This window comes from Tachyglossus aculeatus, chromosome 14, assembly GCF_015852505.1.
Source record: "Tachyglossus aculeatus isolate mTacAcu1 chromosome 14, mTacAcu1.pri, whole genome shotgun sequence".
NCBI classification, from domain to species: domain Eukaryota; kingdom Metazoa; phylum Chordata; class Mammalia; order Monotremata; family Tachyglossidae; genus Tachyglossus; species Tachyglossus aculeatus.
Window position 1 is genome coordinate 48,920,814 of NC_052079.1, and position 6,109 is coordinate 48,926,922.

Sequence of the window (6,109 nt, forward strand, 5' to 3'; positions counted from 1 at the left end):
GAGAGGAAGCGGAACGGGAACTTACTCAATCTGCCTGCCCTCACCCCTGTTCCACAGTTCAGCCGTTTGTAGAGGCGGGGCCTGTGGTTTGTCGCATATGCTTGGCCCCCTTCTTATGCCCACTGCCCCAGCTGCTCTGCACTTCCTGAGCGTGCCCAACAGCTGCCCCTAGCCAGCCCCCCGGACCCTTTTTGCTCCACGTCTCCTCCCTTGTCCGTCCACCTCCACCCTCGAGGAGAGCACTGGGAGCCGCTGCCCAAGGCTCTTTCCACAGGTGGGGTTGGGAAACTAGCTACAATTGGTTACACACTTCCTCTCAGGTGGGGAAACTGAGGCAGGGTGAGGGAGATAGGGTAGTGTCTGAGATGAGTCAGCCAGGTTGCGGTGGGGCTAGGGATGTCTCTCAGATGTCCTGGAACTGTGGGGCTTCAAGCCTGGGCCCTGCAGGGCCCCTGACCCAGGAACTTGGCTAATTCTAGTGGGGACAAAGGGGAGGGGTCCAGAGGATGGGGAGGAGTTTCTCCAACCACGCTCACCTCATGCTGCCTCCTCCAAGAAGTATCTTTTCCCCATCTATGCCGGAAACCAGAGCCAGCCAAGTCAGGCTGGGAAACGGGGCTGTCAGGGGTTTCCGCTTGGGCCCTTGACCTTGGCCATAAGAATTGCTGGGCTGGGCCCCAGACAAAGGCCTGGGCATTTTCCCCAACCCTCCAGGGCCCCTGTTCTCTCCCAGGGGACAACTTCCCTCCATGAAGTCCCAGGGACCAGAGAGAAGTGAGCTTCATTTATTCATTCATTCAATCAAATTCAATCAAATTTATCGAGCTTTCACTGTGTGCAGAGCACTGAACTAAGCCCTTGGGAGAGTGCATTACAATAGACAGACACATTCCCTGCCCAAAAGGAGCTTATAGTCTCAAGGTGGAGAGACAGGCATCAATAAAAATTAATCAATTACAGATATGTACATAAGTGCTCTGTGGGGCTGGGAAGGGGGGATGAACAAAGGGAGCAAGTTGGGGTGACTCAGAAGGGGGTAGGAGAAGAGGAAAGGGGTGATTAGTCAGGAAAGACTTCTTGGAGGAGATGTGCCCTCAATAAGGTTTTGAATCAAAGGAGAGTAATTGTCTGTCGGATTTTTTAAATTTATAATGGCATTTATTAAGTGCTTACTATGTGCAAAGCACTGTTCTAAGCACTGGGGAGGTTACAGGGTGATCAGGGGGTTCACAGGGGGCTCATAGTCTTAATCTCCATTTGCCAGATGAGGTAACTGAGGCGCAGAGAAGTTAAGTGACTTGCCCAAAGTCACACAGCTGACAACTGGCGGAGCCGGGATTTGAACCCCTGACCTCTGACTCCAAAGCCCGGGCTCTTTCCACTGAGCCATGCTGCTTCTCATATTTGAGGATTTGAGGAGCTTCCTTGGGAAGCAGCATGGCCTAGTGGAAAAAGCACAGGCTTGGGAGTCAGGAGGCTTAGGTCTAATCTCGGCTCCGCAACTTGCCCGCTGTGTGACCTTAGGCAGGTCACTTAACTTCCCTTGGCCTCAGTTTCCTCATTTGCAAAATGGGAATTCAATACCCATCCTCCCTCCCCCTTAGACCGTGAGGCCTATGAGGAACCAGTGCTGGATCTGACCCAGCTGTACTGTATCTACCCCAGCACTTTGCACAGTGCTTGGTGCAAAGTAAACATTTAACAAATGCTACAATTATTATTGTTGTTATTATTATTATTTATTATTATTATTATTCCCACAGAAGTAGGGGATATAACTACAGTGCTCTGCACACAGTAAGCTCTCAATAAATACGACTGAATGAATATAACTAGTTGTTGCCGCAGATCTGGGGTTCAGAGTCCTGGCTCAGCGATCTCCCATGACTCTTTGGTACCTCAGTGTCCCGTGGGGCACTTTGGACAGGAATGGGTTTGTGCCTCAGTTACCTCATCCATAAAAAGGGGATTAATAATAATAACATTAATGGTATTTGTTAAGCGCTTACTATGCGCAAAGCACTGTTCTAAGCACTGGGGAGCTTACAAAGGTGATCAAGTTGTCCCACGGAGGGGTTCACAGTTTTAATCCCCATTTTACAGATGAGGTAACTGAGGCACAGAGAAGTTCTCCCCCTTCTAGACTGTTCTCCCCCTTCTAATAACAATAATAATAATGGCATTTATTAAGCGCTTACTATGTGCAAAGCACTGTTCTAGGCGCTGGGGGATACAAGCTGATGAGGTTGTTCTAGACTGTGAGCCCATTGTTGGGTAGGGACTGTATATGTTGCCAACCTGTACTTCCCAAGCGCTTAGTACAGTGCTCTGCACACAGTAAGCTCTCAATAAATACGATTGATTGATTGATTAAGTCACACAGCTGACAGTTGGTGGAGCCAGGATTTGAACCTATGACCTCTGACTCCAAAGCCCGGGCTCTTTCCACTGAGCCACGCTGCTTCTAAGTGGCACAGGAACTGCGTCCGACCTGGTTAACTTGTATCTATCGACCCCAGCGCACATAGTAAGCGCTTAACAAATACCATTACAAAAAAAGAAAAAGAAATACAAGGGTTCCTGGAAACTTTATCCAATCTTCCTGCCCTCTCCGCCCGCCTTCCCGGCTGTTCTCTTGACGGCCGCTGGAGGGAGCTCTAGGCCCGGCTTTCTTTTCCCCGCGGGGCAGGACGGGAAAAGGGACAAGGGATTAAGGGCAGAAAGGCCTTGTTCATTCATTCATTTATTCATTTATTCATTTATTCATTTATTCATTCAGTCAGTCAGTCAGTCAGTCAGTCAATCGTATTTATTGAGCGCTTACTGTGTGCAGAGCACTGGACTAAGCGCTTGGGAAGTCCAAGTCGGCAACATCTAGAGACGGTCCCTACCCAACAATGGGCTCACAGGCTAGAAGGGGGAGACACAACAAAGCAAAACATGTAGACAGGTGTCAAAAGCATCAGGACAAATAGGATTAAAGCCATATGTACATGATTAACAAAATAAATAGAATAGTAAATAATAATAATAATAATAATAATAATAATGGCATTTGTTAAGCGCTTACTATGTGCAAAGCACTGTTCTAAGCGCTGGGGAGGATATAAGGTGATCAGTTTGTAAATATGTACAAGTAAAATAGAGTAATAAATCTGTACAAATATATATACAAGTGCTGAGGCACCTCCTCCAGGAGGCCTTCCCAGTCTGAGCCCCTTTTTTCCTCTCCTCCTCCCCATCCACCCCCTACCTCCTTCCCCTCCCCACAGCACTTGTATATATATATTTGTACAGATTCATTCATTCATTCATTCAATCGTATTTATTGAGTGCTTACTGTGTGTAGAGCACTGTACTAAGCGCTTGGAAAGTACAATTGGGCAACAGATAGAGACAGTCCCTACCCAACAACGGGCTCACAGTCTAGTAGGGGGAGGCAGACAGCAAAACAGAACAAGTAGACCAGTGTCAATACCATCAAAATAAATAGAATTATAGATATATACACATCGTTAATAAAATAATGAATATGTACAAATATAAACAAGTGCTGTGGGGAGGAGAAGGGGGTAGGGCAGAGGGAGGGAGTGGGGGTGATGGGAAAGGGAGGAGGAGCAGAGGATAAGGGGGGCTCAGTCTGGGAAGGGTTCCTGGAGGAGGTGAGCACTCAGTAGGGCTCTGAAGGGAGGAAGAGAGCTTGTTCCAACCACAAGGCTCACCTGCTGCAGAATTGGGAGGAAAAAGAAGATGAGGAGGACAAGAAGGAGGAAGAGCAGGATGATGATAATGGTTTTTGTTGAGGAGGAGGAAGAAGAAGAAAAGAAAAAGGAAAGGAGGAGGAGGAGGAATAGGAGGAGGAAGAAAAGGATAAGAAGAAAGGGAGGAAGAGGAGGACAAGGAGGAGAGAAAGAGGAGGAGGAAAGGATTAATAATAGGAGGACGAGAACTCTCCCAAGGACTTAATACAGTGCTCTGCACACAGTAAGTGCTCAATAAATACAATCGATTGTAGTAGTATTGGAAAGAGGAGGAGGACATAGTAAGAGCTCAACAAATTCCATTTTTAAAAAAGAGGAAGAGGAGGAGGAGGAGAGGAAGATGAGGAAGAGAAGAATGGGGAGAAAGAGGAAGAGAAGTAGTAATAGTAGTAGTGGTAGTAATAGTGGTAATATTGGTAGGAAGAGGAGGAAAAAGAGGAGAAGGAGGAGGAGGAGGAGTTAACCAATAAATCAATTGTCTTTTTGGAGCACTTTCTGTATACTAAGCACTTGGGAAAATACTATACAACAGAGTAGGCAGTGATCCCTACTCACAAAGAGTAACAGCACTTGTTGACAATTACTGAGCACCCACTGGATGCCTTGCACTATGCTTGGGAAGTACAAAACAAAGATATGACATATACCCTGCCCATGAGGAGCTCACATTCTGGAGACAGATCTAAAAATAATTACAGAGTAATAAAAATAAATAATTGAGTGGACAATTGCGTAACATATATACAAGAGTGCTCAGGATGGTGATAATAATGTGGTATTTGTTAAGCACTTACTATGTGCCAGGCACTGTACCAAGCGCTGGGGTATGTACAAGCTAATCAGGTTGGATACAGTCTCTGCCCCACATAGGGCTCACAGTCTTAATCTCTGTTTTCCAGATGAGGTAACTGAGGCACAGAGGAGTGAAGTGACTTGCCCAAGGTCACATAGCAGACAAGTAGCAGAGCCAGGATTAGAACCCAGGTCCTTATGAAGGCTCTCTGGACCTCTATAATAATAATAATGGCATTTATTAAGCCCTTACTATGTGCAAAGCACGGTTCTAAGCGCTGGGGAGGTTACAAGGTGATCAGGTTGTCCCACAGGGGGCTCACAGTCTTAATCCCCACTTTATAGATGAGGTAACTGAGGCACGGAGAAGTGAAGTGACTTGCCCAAAGTCACACAGTTGACAATTGGCAGAGCCGAGATTTGAACCCATGACCTCTGACTCCAAAGCCTGGGCTCTTTCCACTGAGCCACGCTGCTTCTCTATCCCTCCTCTTCCCTCTTCAGGGTCCTGAAGAAGTCTCTGCATTCCTCTTATATTAGATTTCCCAAACACCCTTCGCAGACAGGGGCCAAGGTGAAGGTGGCACTGGGCTAGTGCCCCCAAATCCCCCCAAAAACCATATATGGACCTGGTGGATTTGAAGGAAAGGGGAATCCAGGTCCTCTGACTCCCAGGACTGTGCTCTTTCCACTTGGCCATGCTGCTTCCTTTTCATTACTATTATTTTAATGATATTTGATAAGCAATTACTATGTTCCAGGCACTGTTCTAACCACTGGGGTAGGTACAAGTTAATTAGGTCAGACACAAGCCCTGTCCCTCATGGGGCTCACAGTCCAAGTAGGAGGGAGAACAGGATTTCATTCTCTATTTAAGCACTTTACCTTTCCACATATCCATCTTTCCAATTCTTCTCCTCTCCGTAAATTATTTTGTGTCTCTCTCCCCCGGTAGATCATAAGCCCTTAGAAAGTTGCGATCTTGTTTATATATAGTATTCACTCCTGATTGCTTGGCACAGTGCTCTGCACACAGTAGGAGCATCATAAATAATGATAATAATAATAATAGTGCTATTTGTTAAGCGCTTACTATGTGCGAGTCACTGTACTAAGTGCTGGGGTGGATACAAGCTAATCGGGTTGGACGCAGTGCCATATGAACGATTGACCGAGATGAGGAAACCAGGCCACAGAAGCAGGCTGGCAGAGACAAGTTCACCTAGTCCGTTGGAGTCAGTATTCCCAGTCTTTCCCGGTCCAACCTGCTGCTTTAATTACTAAACCAAACTGGGAAGCTGGATTTAGTCGTTAGCCATTTGGGGAGCTGGCCTTAGGGTAGGGGGGTGAGATGAGGCCCGGCAGGGAGTTGGGGAAAGAAAACTAGACAATCATTTTCCTCAGCACAGGATCTGCTCCCACAGCTTATCAATGCCCTTTGTATTTCCCCTCCAGTGCAGGAGGATTACTTCTTCCCCAGATAGTAGCAGCAAAACCTCTACTTCCTCTTTCTTTGAGGAGGAGCCTTCTGCTGGGGGAGGGGGAGAAGAATCACG